The sequence below is a fragment of the Pan paniscus genome, chromosome 10 (assembly GCF_029289425.2).
Source record: "Pan paniscus chromosome 10, NHGRI_mPanPan1-v2.0_pri, whole genome shotgun sequence".
Classification (NCBI taxonomy): domain Eukaryota; kingdom Metazoa; phylum Chordata; class Mammalia; order Primates; family Hominidae; genus Pan; species Pan paniscus.
Window position 1 is genome coordinate 90,016,782 of NC_073259.2, and position 22,601 is coordinate 90,039,382.

General features: G+C 34.8%; 1 long non-coding RNA gene across 1 annotated transcript in view; it reads left to right on the forward strand.

Moving 5' to 3' along the window:
* The window catches only part of LOC130540675 (uncharacterized), a 42,223-nt gene extending 22,351 nt beyond the window's left edge, over positions 1 to 19,872 (forward strand). The window contains exon 3 of the long non-coding RNA XR_008954665.1: positions 19,171 to 19,872. This is a non-coding gene — a long non-coding RNA (uncharacterized LOC130540675). The remainder of the gene's footprint in view (positions 1 to 19,170) is intronic.
* The last annotated feature ends 2,729 nt before the right edge of the window (positions 19,873 to 22,601 follow it).

Consider the following 22,601-nt stretch of genomic DNA (forward strand, 5'->3'; position numbering starts at 1 on the left):
TTCCTGAATGATCGTTGGTTCAACAATGAAATCAAGATGAAAATTTAAAAGTTCTTTGTACTGAACAATAATAGTGACACAACCTATCAAAACCTCTGGGACACAGCAAAGATGGTGTTAAGAGGAAAGTTCATAACCTTAAATGCCTTCATCAAAAAGTCTGAAAGAACACAAAATAGACAGTCTAAGGTCACACCACAAGGAACTAGAGAAACAAGAACAAACCAAACGCAAGCCCAGCAGAAGAAATTAAGTAACCAAGATCAGAGCAGAACTAAATAAAATTGAAACAAACAAACAAACAAAAATAAAGAAGATAAATAAAACCAAAAGGTGGTAACCATTAGCAAGATCATTAGCAAGATTAACCAAGAAAAGAAGATCCAAATAAGCTCAATTAGAAATGAAATGGAAGATATTACAACTGACACCACAGAAATACAAATGATAATTAAAGGCTACTGTGAACACCTTTATGCACATAAACTAGAAAACCAAGAGGAGATGGATAAATTCCTAGAAATATACAATCCTCCTAGCTTAAATCAGGAGGAGTTAGAAACCCTGAACAGACCAATAACAAACAGAGGTTAAAATTGTAATTTAAAAATTACCAACAAAATAAGTCCAAGACAAGACAGATTCACAGCTGAATTCTACCAGAGATTTAAAGAAGAATTGGTACCAATCATAATGACACTATTTCACAAGACAGAGAAAGAGGGAACCCTCCCTAAATCATTCTATGAAGCCAGTATCACCCTAATACCAAAACCAGGACAGGACATAACAAAAAAAGAAAACTACAGACCAATATCCCTGATGAACATAAATGCAAAAATTCTTAACATAATTTATGTTTTCACTTTAGTTAAATCACACCTATTCTTAAGGAAACCAACTGTAATATAATTTAGTCTGAAAATGATTAAGAAAAATATAAAAATCTACATAGTTTTTGATGAAAATCAATATATTACAGTACAAGTTGTTAAATTTGTCAAAATGGTTATTATGTTTCTTAAGTAAATATGCAAATATAATAGAAAAAAAATCCTGATCATGACTGCATCAGTCAGGGTTCCATAGATGTATGGTAAGTAATCAGTTTTCTCATTGAAGGAGTCAACTAAGCAAGTCCAATAGCCATTGATCAGGTTATCTAACAGAAGCTGAAACTCATAGGTGTGGACTGAAGCTGATGTCCATAGGCAGAATTTCTTCTTATTGACTAAAACATTCTGAGGCAGTAATTAAGTACATGATCACACAGAACCTCACCCTCTATAGATATTTGATTAGGGATATTCAATAGCATTATTTTGCATGTTTCTTTTACCACATTATGCCATGAAGTGCTGGTGTCCTTTTTAGCACTGAAAACTGAATCTTTAGTTACTTTCAGTCTAATTAGATTAAAGAACTAATTCAGAAGTTTCATGCTTAAGAATCTATTTAGATTAAAGAACTAATTCAGAAGATTCATGCTTAAGAATCTGTTCTTTTGGAACCACTTTCAGCATGAACATCTTTATTGCTGCTGTAACAAATTATCACAAACTAGTGGCTGAAAACAATACACATTGTGTTACACCCTACAGGTGTGTAGGTCAGAAATTGGTATTACTGGGCTAAAATCAAGGTGTCAGCAGAGATGTGTTCCTTGTCCTGCCATATACTCTAGGGGAGAATCTATTTCCTGGCTCATTCAGATGTTGCCAGTTTCAGTTCCATATGACTGTAAAACTACAGTCTCTTTTTCCTTGCTAGCTGTGTTGGCTAGAGGCTCTTCTTAACTCTTAGAGATTTCTCTTAGGTTCTTGAATGTAGACACCTACATCTCAGGACCAGTAAGTAACAGGACATTGAATCCACTTTATGCTACTATTTCTTTGCCTCACTCCCTGTCTTCCTCTTTTGCTTTCTAAGATTACCATTATTAATAGATTTCTTTCTTTCTTTTTTTTTTTTTTTTGTGAGCAACAAGGCTGTTTATTTCACCTGGGTGCAGGCGGGCTGAGTCTGAAAAGAGAGTCAGAAAAAGGAGATAGGCATGGGGCTGTTTTATAAGATTTGGGTAGGTAAAGGAAAATTACAGTCAAAGGGGGGTTGTTCTCTGGCGGGCAGGAGTGGAGGTCACAAGGTGCTCAGTAGGGGAGCTTTTGAGCCAGGATGAGCCAGGAGAAGGAATTTCACAAGATAATGTCATCAGTTAAGGCAGGAACAGGCCATTTTCACTTCTTTTGTGGTGGAATGTCATCGGTTAAGGCAGGAACCGGCCATCTGGATGTGTATGTGCAGGTCACAGGGGATATGATGGCTTAGCTTGGGCTCAGAGGCCTGACATTCCTGTCTTCTTATATTAATAAGAAAAATAAAATGAAATAGTGGTAAAGTTTTGGGATGGTGAAAATTTTTGGTGGTGGTATGGAGAGATAATGGGTGATGTTTCTCAGGGCTGCTTCAAGTGGGATTAGGGGCAGCGTGGGAACCTAGAGTGGGAGAGATTAAGCTGAAGGAAGATTTTGTGGTAAGGGGCGATAATATGGGGTTGTTAGAAGAAACATTTGTCATTTAGAATTATTGGTGATGGCCTGGATATGGTTTTGTATGAATTGAAAAACTAAATGGAATAAGAGAAGGAGAAAAACAGGTATTAAAGGTCTAAGAATTGGGAAGACCAAGGACATCTAATTAGAGAGTGCCTAAGGAGATTCAGCATAGTCCTGCCAGCAAGGATGATTTATTTACTTTAAGAGTTAAGAGTGGCAGTTTTGGGATAGCACCAGGAGATATCAGCTGTGATGGCTTGGAGAAACAGTGTAAACCGGCAGTGTAAACAAGAGCAGGCTCTTGGTATTCAGTGAAACCTTTATATCCCTTAGGGTCCTCAGTCTTCAGGAAAGGTAGAATGGACTAATGGTCTTTTAAAAACACACCTCACCAAGCTCAGCCACCAACTTAAAAAGGACTGGACAATACTTCTACCACTTTCCCTTCTCAGAATTCAGGCCTTTCCTCAGAATGCTACAGGGTACAGCCCATTTGAGCTTCTGTATGGATGCTCCTTTTTATTAGGCCCCAGTCTCATTCCAGACACCAGACCAACTTGGACTGTGCCCCAAAAAACTTGTCATCCCTACTATCTTCTGTCTAGTCATACTCCTATTCACCGTTCTCAACTACTAATAGATTTCATTTTTAAAGAATCATTTTAGATTTACAGAGAAATTAGACAGCACAGGAACTTCCCATGTAAGTTCTGCCCCCACATCTTCCCTGTCTACAGTCTCCCTTATTATGAACATCTTATGTTAGTATGGCCCATGTGGTATAATTAATAAACCTAAACTGACACCTTATTATTAACTAAAGTCCATAGGTTATTCAGGTTTTCTTAGATTTCCCATTCCAGGATTCTATACAGGTTACCACAATAGATTTAATTGTCACATCTCCTTAGGCTCCTGTTGGCTGTGACAGTTTCTCAGACATTCCTTATTTTTGATGACCTTGATAAGTTCAGGGAGTTTTGGTTAGATGCATTGTAAGATGCTCTTCTATCGGAATTTGTCTGACATTTTTCTTGGGATTTTACTGGTATTGTGGGTTTTAGCGGGGAATACCACAGTGATAACATACCATTTTTAATTACATCATAACAAGAAAATATGCTATCAACATGATTTATGGCTATTCATCTTAACCTTGATCTTGTGGCTGAGGCTGCACTTGTTAGATGCTTCCACTGTAAGTTACTCTTTTCCTCCTTTTCTCATACCTTAGTCTTTGGTATTAAACCTCCCATGTGCAGCCTATACATAATGAGTAGGGAGTTGTTGTCCCCCCTTAAGACTGAAGTATCTACATAATTAATTTGCAATTCTTTGCCATGGAAGATTTGTCTTCTCTTCCTCACTTATGAATTTATTAATCATTATTTTTTGTCAATATGAACTCATATTTATTTTATACTGTGAGTTACAATCTAATAATACTTTATTTTGCTTCTCAAATTTCTGCAGTTTGGGCTGGATCTTATGTAATATAAACAAAAATCTTTATTTGCTTAATAATTTTGTTATTTAATTTATTCTTGAATTTATTATGTAAGGAATAAGGATTTTAAAAATATTTATTTTGAACTTAATATCAAGGAACTCAAAAGTAAATAAAATGTAGGAAACAACTTATTGATAAGTCAGTTAAAGACCAATAACAAATGTTACAGCAGTAAAAACACTTATTATAGCCTCAATCATTCTGGAACTCACTTTTAAAATCCTTTAAAGTTATGGCATTATAAATTGATGTTTAAGGTGTCCTAATATTGATATCAAGAATTTATGTCCTTCATTTGATCCTGACTACTACTTTGCAAAAGACAGTATCATCTTATTTAGATTTAGATCATTTGGTAGCCTTAAGAAATTATCTGACAATACCAACAAATACAAAAGCAAATATCATTGATAAATTGATTTGAGATGTGAAGAAACATTTTCTTACATCTATTTTACATAAATCATTGCTATAGGCACACTGCATTTTAAAAAAACAAGGTGATAGTGTAACTTAAACAGAGTTCAAAAGCTAGTAAAAACAATAAAATATATCCCACAAAACAATCAAATAGACAAAATATAGGTGCCAAAGGGAGATGTGACCAAAATACTTTGAGAAAAAAAGAGACGAATATGAAGGGTCAAAAATGAGGAAGAAAGAGTGTTGGAATTTAAGAGTATTGACTCCTAATTCTATTCCCACTACCTTCTCCTATTAAGCATAATTTGACGTCAAGACCATCCAGTTATTTAAGAAGCAGGCTGCTACAATTATGTTGATTGCAGGGCAACCAGGTAAATGAACTTTCATGTTTTTCAATTCATGGTCCTTACAGTCAGCCAGTATAAGAGAAGTGCATTCTCTACATACTTAATCCAATTAGAGCCTAATCATATATCTTGTGTGCAATGTTTCTAAAGAGATACAACAACAAATTCTCCTCTGCTCCAGACACAATATATATGTGACACATCACAGCACTGCAAACTCAGGGACTCCAGATGGTGTTACCACAACATTTGAAGACTGAATTACCAAAGTATGTAAACCAAAATAGACCACTAATAGGAGCAACATATACAATCAGTCAAAGTGCACAAAACAACATAAGGAATCACTACTCAAAAAGGGAAAACATTTAACAAACGTCAGAGATGAGAATGTATATGGGATAAGTGTAAATACCATCCATTACACTGATAACTCCAACATCTAAGTCTCCAGTCCCAATCTTTTACACAAATATACACCCCTACAGGACAACTCTACTTGGCTGCCAGCGAGGCATTTCAAATTTAACATGTTCCAGACAGCATTCTTGATTACCCATGGAATCTCCTGACCCTGAATTTTCCATATCAGAAAATGATGGTATCATTCACTAAGTAGGTTTGGTCAGAAAACTAGAAGTAATCCTCCATTCTTCTCTTTTAATTATATCCTAAAACTAGATCTCAATCAATTAGCAAGTTTTATCAACCTCTATTTAAAATATATCACAAATCTTATCTCTGACCACCTCCACCTTTACTACCCCATTGCAGCCAATATGATCTCTAAATAGCACTACTATAATCATCTTCTAATGGTTTCCCATGTTTCCACTCATGTTCCACTCTGTAATTGGTTTTAAATGGCATTCTGAGCCATCTGTTCAAAACATGAGTCAGATCATGACACTTCTCTGCTCAAGTCCTGCAATGTCTTTTAATCACACATAAAACAAAAATCGAGATTTTACATTCATAGCTGGAACAAAACTAAATCACCTATTATTTCCAAGGATTCTTCTGCAAACTAAACTCTGTGTGGTTTGCACAGTTGATCTCACCAAACACTGGATATGTGCGTGCCTTGATCTTGGACTTCCCAGACCCTAGAACCCGAGAAATACTTTTCTGTTGTTTAAGCCTTCCAGTCTATGATAATGTGTTATAGCAGTCCAAACTGATTATTGACCAGCACTTAGTCACACAGCTACATCAACTGCAGAGAAAGCTGGGAATGTAGCCTGTATATACAACCACATGGCCAGCTAGAACCTGTAAGCTTGAATATTAAAGAATGAGGTAATGAAGAGATATTGTTGGGCTTCTAGTATTTGTCATAAGTTCTGTGCCATATCTTCCTACTACTTAGTAAACTATTGTGTTTTTATTCACTTATTTTCAATGTATTCAATATATCAAAAAATTACTTCTTTCTTTGTCACACCCCTCCAATTTACTATTTCCTTAATGGTCAGATTTGATATAGGTATTAGAAAACACTTAGATTAAATTAACTTCTATTATATAATGTAAAGATAATGAATACTACATATTCAAGGACTATGTGTTATATTAGGCAATCCTCACATTTCTGTAAGGAACTGCCTGAGACTATGTAATTTATAAGAAAAAAGTTTAATTGGCTCATGGTTCTGCAGGCTATACAGGAAGCATAGCAGCATCTGCTTTTGCGGAGGCTTCAGGAAGCTTCCAATCATGGCACAAGATGAAAGGAGAGTAGGAACATCACATGGCAAAAGCAGGAGAAAGAGAGAGACGGTGGGGTGGGAGATGCCACACTAATTTAAACCACTAGATCTCATGTGAAGTCAGAGAGAGACTCACTTATCACCAAGAGCATGGTTCAAGCCATTCCTGAGGGATGTGCCCCCAAGATTCAAACACCTTTCACCAAGCTCCACCTCCAACAGTGGAGGTTGCATTTCACCATGAGATTTGGGTGGGGATAAATATCCAAATTATATCACATATTATATTACATTTTAAAGAACATTTTCATTTAAAATTCTATTTAATTGGAGCATACTGAAGATTCTAACACCAAATATGGAAGAAATAGAAAGATACAAATTAACCATAAAGGAACTTAGTTTGATTTTCCAAATCCATGCTTCCCATTATCATGATCAGGAATTTTACTTCTATGAATGGGCAAAGAATCTGTATGTCATGACTTTTTTATTTCTCTGTCTTTCACAATCTGGGACTGAATGTTATTTTGGAATAAGCCATTCTGTCTTGGAAACCATTATCTATACTTTGTGAGTAATAAACATGAAGGCAAGGAACATAGTAATTGCTATATAAAAATTATTTCATAAAAAGTATTTACAGTCAATTGATCTTTGACAAAAGAACACCCAATGGGGAAAGGATAATACTTTCAATTAACTGATCTGGAAAAACTAGATATCACCTCATATGTTTAGGCTTTGTGTCCCAACCCAAATCTCATACTGAATTATAATCCCCATAATCCCCACATGTCAAGGGAGAGATCAGGTGGAGGTAATTGGATCATTGGGGTGGTTTCCCCCATGCTGTTCTCATAATAGTGAGTAAGTTCTCATGAGATCTGATGGTTTTATGTGTTTGGTAGATTCTCCTTCATTCATTCTCCTTCCTGTCACCTTGTGAAGAGGGTGCCTTGCTTCCCCTTTGCTTTCTGCCATGATTGTAAGTTTCCTGAGGCCTCCTCAGGCATGCTGAACTGTGAGTCAATTAAACCTCTTTCCCTTAAAATTACCTAGCTTCAGGCAGTTTTTTAATAGCAGTGTGAGAATAAACTAATACATCCACATAAAGAAGAATAAAATTGAAACCTTATCTCACCCTACCTACACAACTTAACATGGATTAAAGACTTAAATATTAAGACCTGAAATTGTAAAAATGCTAGGAAAAAAAAAACTGAGGAAAGCTTCTTGACCTTGATCTGGGCAATAATTTTTTCAGCTATGACCTCAAGAGAATAGGCAATGAAACAAAAATAGACAAATGGCATTACATCAAACTACAAAGCTTCTGCACCACAAATAAAACAATTAACAGAGCAAAAAGACAACACATGAGGGGGAAAATATATGCAAACCATACATCTGATAAGGGGGTGATTTCCAAAATATGTAAAGAACTCAAACAACTTAATAGCAATAAAGCAAATTAAACTTGACTTTTTTAAAATGGGCAACACACCTAAACACACATTTCTCAAAACAAGATACACAATTGGCCAGCAGGTGTAGGAAAAAATGCCCAACATTACCAATCATCAGGAAAATGCAAATAAAAACCACAGTGAGATATCACTTCACACCTTTTAGAATGAATGCTATAAAAAGGCAAGAGATAAGAAGGATAGAGAGAAAAGGGAACCCTTGTACACTGTTGATGAAGTGTAAATTAGTACAGCCATTATGGAAAACAGTACGAAGTTTCCTCAGCTAGCCATAGAACTACCAGATGATCCAGCAATTCCACTTCTGGATATATATATTTAAAGGATATGATATCAGTATTTCAAAGAGCTATCTACACTTCCATGTTCATTGCAGCATTGTTCACAACAGACAATATAATGGAATTGGCCTAAGTGTTCACTGATAGATGAAGAGATAAAATGTGGCATATATACATAATGGAATACTAATCAGACTTGAAAAATAAGGAAATCCTGTAATTTGTGACACAGGGATGGACCGGAAGGACATTATGCTAAGTGAAATAAGCTAGGTACAGGAAGATAAATATTTAATGATCTCACTTCTGTGTGAAATCTAAAAAACTTGAACCATTAGAAGCAGGGAGTATAATGGTGGTTGTCAGGAGCTAGGGTTTAAAGGGAAATAGGGAGATGTTGATCAAAGAATACAAAGTTTCATTGAGGTATGATGAATAAATTATGGAGATCTATCATACATCTACAAAAGCCCCACATTATATTTAATGTTAAGAAACTCAAAGCTTTCCCACTAAGATTAGGAACAAGAAAAGGATATTTCCTATCCTTGCTTTTCAACATCGTACTGTAAGCACTACATGCTTCCACTGCTTTTCAACATTGTACTCTAAGTTCTAGCCAAAATAATAAGACAAGAAAAGGAAATAAATGTATACAGATTGGGAAGGAAAAAAATAAAACAGTTTTTATTCACAGATGATATAATTGTCCACGTAGAAAATCCAAAAGCTTAAATAAAAAAAAAACCTTCTGGAACTAAAAATTAATTATAGCATGTTTGCAGAATACAAAAAGATTAATCACTTTCCTATACAGAGTCAGCCTTCTACATCTGCTAGTTCCACATCTATGGGTTTAACCAATTATAGACAAAAATACTTGAAGAAAATGGATTGCTGTGTCTGTACTGAACATGTACAGGTTTTTTTCCTTGTCACTATTCTCTAAAAAATATAACAACTGTTTACACAGCATTTTCGTTGTATTAGGTATTATAAGTAATCTTGAGAGTATTTAAAGTATATGAGAAGATATGCACAGGTTATATGCAAATAGTACAGCATTTTATATGAGACTTAAATATTCAAGGATTTTGGTATCCATGAGGAATTCTGTAACCAATCCCCCACCAATACTGATGGCTGTATTAGCAATAACATGTGAAATTTGAAATTAAAAACAAAAACCATTTAATTAACACCCCTCAAAATGCAAGTTAGATGTAAATCTAACAAAATATGTACAAGATCTATATGAAGATAATCACAAAACACTAATGAAAAAAGTCAAAGAACTAAATAGAGAGATATTACATATTCATGGACTTAAAGATTAGATACTGTAAAGCTGCCTGGTTTTTCCTTGATTTATAGATTCAATGCAATCCTAATCAAATTCCCAGGAAGTTATTTTGTGGCTACCAATGAACTGATTCTAAAGCTTATATGGAGAGACACAAGACCCAGAATAGCCACACAATATTGAAGGAGAAGAACAAAGTTAGAGGACTGACATTACCTGACGTTAAGCCTTATTATAAAACCACAGTAATCAAGATACTGTGATATTGGTGAAAGTATAGACAAATAGATTAACAAAGCACAATAGAGAGCCCAGAAATAGACTTATGCAAATAGTCAACTGATCTTTCACAAAAGAGCAAATGCATCACGATGGAGAAAATATAATGTTTTCAATAAACAACTGAATATACATACACAAAAAATGAATCTATACACAAAACAATTAACTCAAATGGATCACAGAACTAAATGTAAAATCCAAAAACTCCTAGAAGAGATCATTGAAGAAAATCTAAATGACCACGTGTTTGGTGATAAACTTTTACATACAACGCTGAAGTTATAAACCATAAAAGACAAAAGGTGATAAGCAGCACTTCATTAGTAGTAGCAAGACACTTTTGAGAGAATGAAAAGATAAGCCACGGATAGGAAGAACGTATTTGCAAAAGACATATCTGATAAAGGACTGTTATCTAACATATATGAAGAATTCTTGAAACTTAAAAATAAGAAAACAGACAACCAGGTTAAAAAATGGTCCAAAGCCCTTAACAGAAACTTCACTAAAGAACATATGCAGTCGGAAGATAAGCATATGAAAAGATGCTCCACATCATATATAATCAGAAAATGCAAATTAGAACAACAATGAAATACCACAATATACCTTTTAAAATGGCAGAAATCCAGAACACTGACAATACCAAATGCTGGTGAGGATGTGGAGCAATCATAACTCTTATTTATTTCTTGTGGGAAAGAAAAATGGTTCCAAAATAAACTTTGGAAGATGGTTTGGTTGTTTCTCTACAAAACTAAACATACTTTTACCAAACCATCCAGCAATCACTCTTTTGTATTTACCCAAAACAGCTGAAAACTTATTTACATAAAAATCTACACACAACTATTTATAGCTGCTTTATTCATAGTTGCCAAAACCTGGAAGCAAACAAAATGTCCTTCAGTAGGTAAATGGATAAACAAAATGTTACATCTAGACAATGGTATATTTTTAGTGCTAAAAAGAAGTAAAATACCAAGCCATGAAAAGACATGGCATAAATTTAAGTGCCTATTACTAAGTGAAAGAAGCCAATATGAAAAGACTACATACTGTCTGAATCTGCGTAGATGACATTCATATATATATATACATATATATATTATACTTTAAGTTCTAGGGTACATATGCACAACGTGCATGTTTGTTACATATGTACACATGTGCCATGTTGGTGTGCTGCACCCATTAACTCGTCATTTACATTAGGTATATCTCCTAATGCTATCCCTCCCCCCTCCCCCCACCCCACAACAGGCCCCAGTGTGTGATGTTCCCCTTCCTGTGTCCAAGTGTTCTCATTGTTAAATTCGCACCTATGAATGAGAACACGCGGTGTTTGGTTTTTTGTCCTTGCAATAGTTTGCTGAGAATGATGGTTTGCAGCTTCATCCATGTCCCTCCAAAGGACATGAACTCATCATTTTTTATGGCTGCATAGTATTTCATGGTGTATATGTGCCACATTTTCTTAATCCAGTCTATCATTGATGGACATCTGGGCTGGTTCCAAGTCTTTGCTATTGTGAATAGTGCCGCAATAAACATACATGTGCATGTGTCTTTATAGCAGCATGATTTATAGTCCTTTGGGTATATACCCAGTAATGGGATGGCTGGGTCAAATGGCGTTTCTGGTTCCAGATCCCTGAGGAATCGCCACACTGTCTTCCACAATGGTTGAACTAGTTTACAGTCCACCAACAGTGTAAAAGTGTTCCTATTTCTTCACATCCTCTCCAGCACCTGTTGTCTCCTGACTTTTTAATGATCACCATTCTAACTGGTGTGAGATGGTATCTCATTGTGGTTTTGATTTGCATTTCTCTGATGGCCAGTGATGATGAGCATTTTTTCACGTGTCTGTTAGCTGCATAAATGTCTTCTTTTGAGAAGTGTCTCTTCATATCCTTTGCCCACTTGTTGATGGGGTTGTTTTTTTCTTGCAAATTTGTTTGAGTTCTTTGTAGATTCTGGATTATTAGCCCTTTGTCAGATGAGTAGATTGCAAAAATTTTCTCCAATTCTGTAGGTTGCCTGTTCACTCTGATGGTAGTTTCTTTTGCTGTGTAGAAGCTCTTTAGTTTAATTAGATCCCATTTGTCAATTTTGGCTTTTGTTGCCATTGCTTTTGCTGTTTTAAACATGAAGTCCTTGCCCATGCCTATGTCCTGAATGGTATTGCCTAGATTTTCTTCTAGGGTTTTTATGGTTTTAGGTCTAACATTTAAGTCTTTAATCCATCTTGAATTAATTTTTGTTTAAGGTGTAAGGAAGGGATCCAGTTTCAGCTTTCTACATATGGCTAGCCAGTTTTCCCAGCACCATTTGTTAAATAGGGAATCCTTTCCCCATTTTTTGTTTTTGTCAGGTTTGTCAAAGATCAGATAGCTGTAGATGTGTGGTATTATTTCTGAGGGCTCTGTTCTGTTCCATTGGTCTATATCTCTGTTTTGATATCAGTACCATGCTGTTTTAGTTACTGTAGCCTTGTAGTATAATTTGAAGTCAGGTAGCGTGATGCCTCCAGCTTTGTTCTTTTGGCTTAAGATTGACTTGTCTGCCCAGATGACATTCTATAGAAGTCAAACTATGGAGACACTAAAAAGAACATTGGTTACCAGGAGTTAGTGGGAAGGGAGGGATACATAGAGCAGAGAGGGTTTTCAGGGCAGTGAAACTACTCTGTATCATAATAATGAATACATATCAACATAAATTGATCCACAGCCATAAAATATATAACACCAAGAGCGAACTCTAGAGTAGACTATGCACCTTGGGTAATAATGACATGTCAACGTAAGTTCACCAGTTGTAATAAGTGTACCACTCCGATGGGTGATCTTAATAATAGGTGAGGCTACGTATGTGTCAGGGCAGATGGGGATATGGAACATTGTTGTACCTTCTGCTTAATACTCCTGTGAACCTAAAACTACTGTAAAAAACAAAGTCTATTTTCATAAAAAGTTATGAACTCACAAAAGGTGGATGAATATAAAAACAATTATGCAGCTTAAGAAGCCAGACCACCCCCTGCCATAGTGTTAATATCTTCTTGTTTACTGATTCCATTTGTTTCAACTTCTAGAAGACATAAAATAATCTCTAATGGGAGAAATAAGATCAGTATTTGCTTATTGATGAAGAAAGACGATGGAGGAGCAGATGAGACAGATTATAAAGAAGCACAGAGAAATAATTAGAGTTGATAGATGTGTTCATTATCCTGATTGTGGTGATAATTCTTTAGCGATATACATATGTCAACACTTATTAAATTTTACACTTTAAATATGTGAAAGACATATTGTGCTTTAATAATATCTGAAAAAGATGTTTTAATACATTTTTAAAAGCAGACTCAATAGTATCATTGGATTTTAATATGAAAGAAAAAAGGTGAAAGTTACCATCATAGAACAGTTCATAATATCATGGAGACTTATGAACATGTCTTGAATATGAATGCCGTCTGTCATTTGTGTGTTAGAGGGAAACAACTGTTTCAGACTATGCTGGAAGTTGGGACAATACACAGGATAAGACATGGTTCCTTTACTTCAAATTCTCATAGGAATTGCAGACAACAAATTCTCATAGGAATTGCGGACAACAGAACTCATCATTCTCCATCTCAAATTGTGAATTTCTAAAGGAACACAGTATTCTAGACTCATAAACTATTAGAGATGGAAGCAACTTAAGTTCACATAGTCATACCTAGCTATGTTCAGAAGACAGAATTTTCTAGACAAGCCACAGTAAACTCACAAGAGCGCACAGAAATATATTGGCATGGTTGGAACTAAAACTCACCTCTCTGGCTCCCAGCCCAGGATTGTCTCCATTACATCAGTGCATCATTTCCCTTTTACTAAACACTACACCCTAAGCATAGTCAATGGTCCATATATTTGCTTACCAACTGATGATCCTAATTGAGAAAATGTACCAAAGGAGGCCCTCCAAATTATATTCTGTTCAAAAGGTTAAGGGGCAAATAGTTCACAAAGATAAGAAATACTGGGAAATCCTGGATTTTCTTTTTAATTCCTTTTTTCTGTTTGGGATTAGACATATTTACATATAAATGTTCTAAAATGAACAAACAAACAATGAAGAGCTATTTCTCTACATACAATAAGAAAAATTAATTTGCACTGTGGTGGGAAAAAATCCAGAATGGATTGCTAAAATGTCAATTTATGAATTAAGACTATTAGTAGAGATTAAATCAGCCTGATGAACAATCAGTGGGAGACTTTTGAGAAGCTCTATGCTATTTATAGTAACGGCTCTGAAGTTTTGCTCTTCATTTATATTAGGTAACAAAATTACTACTGCAACAGAAGCACTTTATAGGATCTATGGCACTTGGCAGCAAAAGAGAATTGATTCCAAGCCAAGGAAATGACAGCACAGTATAGCTGGTGCTGACTTCAAGGAAGGAAAAAAAAAGAAGAATGGATAATAATAGATGCATATGGGCAGTGAAGAAAAGTGCAATCAGCTCAGATTAATTACAAGTTCAGTACATGTGCAAGGGACAAATTTTGAAGGTGGCCGAGACAAAAAGGGATGGGCATTTAAGCTGGCTGTAGGGAATGGGCAAATTTATACAAAAAAAGAAAGAAAGAAAAAGAAAAGCCTCTAAATTCACATCAGCAAGGACAAAAGACCTGTCATAAGAGACATGTCATGAATAGTTCTGTAAGCAGGAAGAACTAATCAAAGTAATCACAGGCCCTGGCACATGGAGAAACATTTAATCTGCCCAAGGGAACTACCTTTAGTTCTTGTTATATGTGATGTTCATTTTTCATAGGTCATTTTGGAAAAGGTATCAAGTGAACAGTATACTGATGACTTATTGAGAAAAAAATGCTTAAAAATGTTAATAATAATGTAAACTACAAACCTTAATTTCTAATAGAACTATACTCTCATATTCCAAGGTCATACATTAACTAAATTCACCCTTCTAGATCATAGTCCATACTTATTAGTATGAAGAAAACAAAACCAACCAACCTCTTTGGCCAAAATCAACAGCACAAAATACAGGAACTTTGATTATATGAGAGATCTTCATTCAGAGCATGACTATTATTTTAGATGATTTTATTAAGATCGTGTTCTCTAAGGCAGATACCTAGCAGCAAGTTCTACAGGGGGAAGAACTGCTAAATATAGTTTAAGAGCAGAAAAATGTGTATAAAACCATATAAGCTGAGAAACAGTCACAAAAATTATAAATATAGACAAAAAACCTTAGCAGAGGCCAATTAATGTAGAAGAGAAGCATACAATTCCACACCTCAATCGATCATGATGCCATCACATGCTATTATTATATAAGATGATTTATGTTCAGAGTGATGACTCAAAGTCATTGAATGAATAAAAAATCATTTTCTGTGTACTCCACAGCAAAGCCAGGAAAGTGAAAAGTACATTATAGAAAAGCCTCCATGCAAGATTATTAAACTGAAAAAATTATTGCCTTGAGTATAGAAGTTATCTGGAAAATTCCCTTATGTGAAGCACCTCATTGGTAATGAGGTATTTTCTACACAGGCCACAGTAAATTCACCAGAGAAAAAAAGAAATATGTATTAGTCATATCTCTTTTGCATGGAAGTGAGAAGAAACCCAATTAAAATGATTACATAATTTTTTGACCCATGTACCTGAAAAGTATAGTGGTAGGTTTGTGTTCAAATATGGGTGGACAGAGGTACATACAATTACCAGGAGTCTATTTTTGTTAATCTCTTGACTCAGTTTCTTTAACTTTGTATTTTAAAATACATTTAGAAGTTATAAGAACATTGGGAATTATATTAGTCCATTCTCACACTGCTAATAAAAGCATACCTGAGACTGGGTGGTTTATAAAGAAAAGTGGTTTAATGGACTCACAGTTCCACATGTCTAAGGAGCCCTCACAATCATGTTGGAAGACAAAGGAGGAGCAAGGTCACGTCTTACATGGTGGCAGACAAAAGAGTGTGTGCAAGGGAACTCCCATTTATAAAACCATCAGATCTCATGAGATTTATTCACTACTGGGAGAACAGTATGGGGGAAACTCCCTACCCCATGATTCAATTATCTCCAACGGGCCCCACCCTTGTCATGTGGGGATTATTACAATTTAAGGTGAGATTTGGGTGGGGACACAGCCAAACTATATCAGGAATATATTACAAAGAGTTCACACATATTCTTTCCTTAGTTTTCTCTACTGTTAAAAATTTAGATAGCCATAATTTTAAAACCAGGAAATTAACATTGTTACAACATGACTATTAAACTACAGATCTTATTTGAATTTCATCAGGTAGTTTTTTTTCCCTGAAAGTCTTTTTTTCTTTTCTAAGATCCAATCAAGGCTGCCACATTGCATTTAATGTTGTGTCTTTTTAGTCTCCTTCTATTTGGGACAATTCCACAGTCTTTTCTTACCTTTCATTATCTTGGTACTTTTTATAAGTACTGGTCCGTTATTCTGTAGATGTGCCTGAATTTGTCTTTGTCTGATGTTTCTTTATGATTAGATTGAGGTTTTGCACTTTTGGCACGAATAACAGAATTATTTTTCCCCTCTAAGTACATATTATTGGGGGAACACAGTGCCAATATATATTATTCCTGTCGATGTTAACCTTGATTACTTGGTTAAGGTTTCTCTACCAGGTTTTTCCATTGTAAAATTAACATTTTCCCCTTTGCAATTGATAAATAACTAAAGGGAGACACTTTGAGACTATGTTAATATCATTTTTCTCTTCAAACTTTCACTCAATGATTTTAACATCTATTGGTGAATATTGACAGTGTAAACCAAAAAGTATCTGAGATGGGACTCAATCAATTTAGAAGTTTATTTTGCCAAGGTTAAAGACGTGCCTGGAAGAAAAGAACACAAAATCACAAAAACTGTCTGTGGTCTGTGACTTTCTTCAAAGATGATTTTGAGAAGTTCAATATTTAAAGGGGGAAAAGTGGGCTGGAGGAGAAGGAGGGAGTGTATGGTAATCCACAAGCGCAACAGAAAGGGAGCAGGCAGGGGAATAGTCAATTACATATTCCTCTAGTACTCAGTAAATTGGCACTTTACATAAGATAGGGTGAACATAGAGTAGTTACCTGTGGAGAGATTTAACCTTTAACCTGTAGCTATCTGCTTAGCAACAAAAGGAAAAGCAGTTTTTTGTGTGACTCAGTTTTCAGCTTAATTTTTTCCTTTAGACATAGTGAATTGTTTCCCATGTTTTTATTTTCCTTTCACAACCGCAACAATTATTCTGTGATGTTTGCCTTGGCAATGTTTCTTCTGCCCTAGATTCATTTTCAGAAAGACATTGCTGAAGAAATAGTGACCAAAAGTAACTCTAGACTTTAGTTCAACCAGCTCAGCAATCCCAATAAAAAGATCACACCTTTTTCCCCAGTTACAAAGGTGCTACCAATTGTTTCCTTTGTGGTGGCATGTACTATACAGTGCTAACTCGATTACCATAGCCAAAGGGAAGGCCACTGTCATAGACAAGGCCTGGCTTATGTTCCTCTTTCTCGAGTTGGGGGCTGGGATTGTCCCACTGAAACTACACAAAATGAGAATGGAGACAAGACTTCCTAGGTTAAAAAGAAAACACCAAAAACAGTGACACAAAATTTGACACAGGTCAAATCAACAAATATCCACTGCACTATGATATAAATTATTATTCCTGATGTGGCCTGAGATCTAAGTTTGTGGAAAACAATTATGGAAACCCATTAGTATCCAAAAATATAAGCATTTAACTTTACCTTATTATCACAATGTGGAAGAATGCAAGTTCTTGTTCACCTATTTTAGTGTTTCCCAACCTCTACAGTAGCTATAATTTAAGATTTTCTTCTTCTCTGTCCTTGATAGAAACAGAAAAAATAGCCATAATTGTTCTTACCATTAAAATAGATCATTAGTAAAATGCATGGCACATAGATAACTGGTCAAAAATGTCATTGTTATTATTGTTATAACTATTATTAATATATTAAACTTGATATATATTTATGAAGTGCCTGTTTTATACAAGACAATAATAGATTATAGAAAACTGAAATAAGAAAGGATAGCTGATTATAGAGTACAGTCAATAGTGTGGGAGATAAAATATGTAGAAAACTCTAATACCAGGTAGAATGTAGCAAGTTTCTATAATAGATGCATAAGTACTATGGTTATAATACATGTTTATGTGTTTTAAATATTAAGTACCTCCTTAATCTTTTCTTCTTCAGGCAAAACAAAACAAACAAAACCCGAAGGACCACATTTTCAACTGGCTTTCCTTAAAAGATTAGCTCCCAGACACATTTAACTTAGGATATAAATTGGATGTCACATTAACCAGCAACTGAATAAGCAGAGCAAAGTACACTTGACTTCATTATTTTTAATATTTTAAATACAAAGACTTAAAAATTATAACAAATAATTCAGTCAGTGTTATTTTCCAGATTTAATACTATAGTCCTTTTATGCAAAATAGAAGACCTTCTCTGCATTTTTTCTATACACACAAAAAAATCAGATTATTTGATTTCTTTTTCACAAAAGGCTTTGTAGTTTAGAAATAGCTTTTGAATTAAATGACCAGATTGTTGCTAAGCAACAGTGTAAAACAATTCTTAGATATGGAGACATGTCTAAAGTATAAGCATGTCAGGCCTATGATAATGTCTGGGCATTTTGTGGACTCAGCTCATATTATTTGCAAAAATAAATATTTCTATATTATCTTTCAAAAATGGTTATGTGTGTGTGAGCTGGTGTATTCACAGAAAGTGGATGGATTGAGGATGAAATAGAAAGCAAAATCTCAACCACCATTGGGTTAATTTTAATTTTTCAGTTCCATTTTGGCCCTGTTCACCTGCCAAGATATAAAATGTTTTTAATTACTTTTGGTTTCTTTGTTGTAACTCGTGAGGCATTTCTAAGACAACTATTCAGATATTCTGGATTAATGACCCTGTTCTGGAAATAAGGTCTTTTACAGATAATATTTCTGCAAAAATATGACAAGAAGCTACCCTCTGACTTGATAATATATATTCTAACTCATAAATTATTGTATAATAAATGTAATTTTATTATGAAGGTACAGCAGTACAAATTCAGTAATTTATTATATAAAAAATGTCGGGTTTTGCTAATACCGCAAAAACCAGTAACACAATCGTCACTTCTTTCTTTTTCAGTGCTTTTGGAGGTTATATTTGTCACTTCTTAAACTAAAGGAAAAGACCCACTTTTCTTATAAAGTTGGAAGTAGTAAATCCGTTCCTTTGAAACTAGAGAAATATGTCCCTGCCTATGAAAACGCTGTTCTGCTTTTGCAGAGGTAGCTATATCATAGAGTGAATGTGGCAACTGATATGGCCATCACTGTGAAGAGCTGGGTACACACATCAGCCTCAGGACACCCCCTGCAGTCCTAACTTGGGAATGTAAACCTCAGCTATTGCAAGTAAACCATTTCTGCTTCATTCACATGAGAACATTTCCTTCACAAAAGTTGCATGGACAAGACAAAATAAGAACTTACCTAAGGAAAAAAAAATGTCTTTGGGTAACTACTGTGCTAAGCTACTTTCTGCAGAGGTTAGGTACTATAGACATTAGGATCAGGAAAAACCAAGAAACAAACAATTGTGACTAAATTTTTCTCTAGGAGACAAGGAAAGGAATTTGTTCAGCTCTTGAGAGATAAATGTATGGAGACAAAGACAGAACAGCAAGAAAGTCAGAAGAACCAGAGAGACGGTGTGCAACAGGAGGCTTTTAAGAAGCATCCAACAGCAACTGTCTCCTTTCTAGTTATTTCTATTACTTCAGCCTTACCTCCCCCAACTCCAGCACCTCATTATAATATCCTTCCCAATCAATCTTCTATGGAACTACTTTAGTTATGAGTGTTTTCTTGTAGGATATTTCCCTGTAAGTCTTGTGAATGGTGGTAAGTTGGGTGGGGTGAAACACAGCATGTACAGAAACCTGAGCTCAAGGGTAGAGAAACCATAACCACAGAAGCCCCAGTAAATTCATGTAACACTTGGAAAAAAGGCTTATGTTTCCACATATCATGGAATTGGAGGTTTGAACCTATCTCAAGTGACTTCAAAGGAGCAGGAGACTTCTACCCAGAGAATATCTAGCATATTGATATAAAGGTTGAATATGCCTTATCTGAAATGCTTGGGACCAGAAGTGTTTCAGATTTTAGATTTTTTTGGTGAATTTTAAATATTTGTATATACATAATGAGATAGCTTGGAGATGGTAGCCAAATCAAAACATAACATTTATTTATGTTTTAGATATGTCTCATACACATAGCATGAAGTAATTTTATGAGATATTTTAAATAAGTTTATGCATGAAGCAAAATTTTGACCAGGAATATGACATGAGGTCTTCATGGAATTTTTCACTTATGGCATCATGTCAGCACCAAAAAAGTTTTGGATTTTGGAGCGTTTCAGATTTTGAATTTCCAGATTAGGAATGTTCAACCTGTAATACAAATAAGTTTGATGTTTTGGGTTATTTTATCCACAGTATTTGTTGAACTGCCATTTTAGATAAATATGTAGAACAAATATAAGTTGTCACATATTATGGAGACATAAAACACAGGCAATAATACATTTGCTGCAGGAATGACTTGTGCTTCCTACGTCTTTGAGATGCAGATCGCTGCCTGTTCAAATAAAACCAATCAGAACTCTAATTACATGATTATGCAATTCTTGAATTACATTAAGGTCACATTCAGATTGCATTTTATACCTGTAATTGGCATACTAGTTAATATGGTACTTTATACAAAATATAAACCAATTGAAGTGGTGTTTAGTGAATTATAATAAAATAATAAGCTTAGACCCATGGAAAAAAGTAATAATCAAGAAAGAACAGAACACATTTATATTTTGCAAAAAGCCAAAGCAGCCCACTTTTGAATAGCACAACTTGCCTTCTTCATGCCTTCCCTAACGCTGGGTATTATTTTGCTTTTGCTGTTTCCAGACCCCAATATTTCCTTACTCAGAAAGCAAAATGATATCACAAAGATTATTTTATTCATAACCCTTTTTTGATTCATAAACTGGAAGCACTTTCAAAATTGAAGCTAAATTATTAGGAGGAATAAGGCAACTAAAATGTTTCCTTGGGTTATGAAGGGAGTAGTTACACCTTCATAAATTATACATCATTAACTATGTAGTCTAGCAACCAAATCATGTGAGAGAAGATGTGACAATTTTTTATATTTTAACAAATATGACTACTTAAGAGGTAGACATTTTCTATCTAACTCAGAAGCAAACTTACCACCACAACTCCAGTTGTATTTTTTTAAAGGAGTTTAGTGTAAACTGTATTTGTAAAGTAAAATCTTCTCTTGGCTCCAATCTACTCCTTCCACCTTACTGTGATTCTTGGAAGCATTTTCAAATACAATGTGTTCCTAGGCAACTTCAACAAAAGAATTATATGTATTTAATTTTTAAAATGCTATAAAGTTGCCCCAGTGATATTGTCCTTGAGTTTGATGATATAAAAATAATGCATGTTCTTACTTAGACATATTTATTAGATATAGCTAAAAGTCTTGAGAATAAACTTTATTATGACTATATTAAATTTAACTTCCAAAGGAACAAAGAGACATTTCCTCATGAGGATTTGTAATTTAATATAGAAGAGTAATTTAGCATAAACTCCAGAATATGTATAGTGTAAATAAAGAACTAGATTAGGTAGTAAGAAATATAAGGATTACACCCAATGGTGCATACATAGACACACACCAACATGCACACACACATATAGAGAGAAAGACACACACCTACACACTGTAGACCACTTTTTCACAGAAGAATTTTGTTCACTGCAGAAATAGTAGATATCTTAAATACCTTAAAAGATTAAAATATCTTTGGTAAATAATGAAGAAAATAATTTCATCACTGGAAATTGTTATATAGAACAGATTATAGAAAGGGTCTATAAGAAGCTTGTCCAACCCCTAGCCTGTGAGTTGCATGCGGCCCAGAACAAATTTGAATGTGGCCCAACACAAATTCATAAACTTTCTTAAAATATTATGAGTTTTTTTGCCACTTTTAAAAGGTCATCAGCTACTGTGTTAGTGTATTTTAGTGTGGCCCAAGACAATTCTTCTTCCTCCAATGCGGCCCAGGGAAGCCAAAATATTGGACACTCCTGATCTGTAACATATAATTTAAGAAAATAGTAATACATACAAAACAATTTTTAAAACATACCCAGGTCCCATTTCTGTAGCTCATGAATTTGATTTGGACTGGGTTTCCTTCATTTGCATTTAATGTTTTTACTTCCAGCTGGCTATGCACTGTATGACAATGCTCATTTTTGCTTACCTTATTAGAAACATTTATCTTCACAGTGTGTATCAACTGAATAAAATGACAGATACTCTGCCCAGTGTTTCCTCTCATTATGCTCTACTTGACCATACAAATGGTAACAGAGGTAAAACAGATACACAGGCCTCCAAAGCTGCATCAAAAGATGTAAAATTTCTTTGATCTTAACATCTTAAGTGAAGGTCCAATAAGGAACACATTACTCTATAATTTCC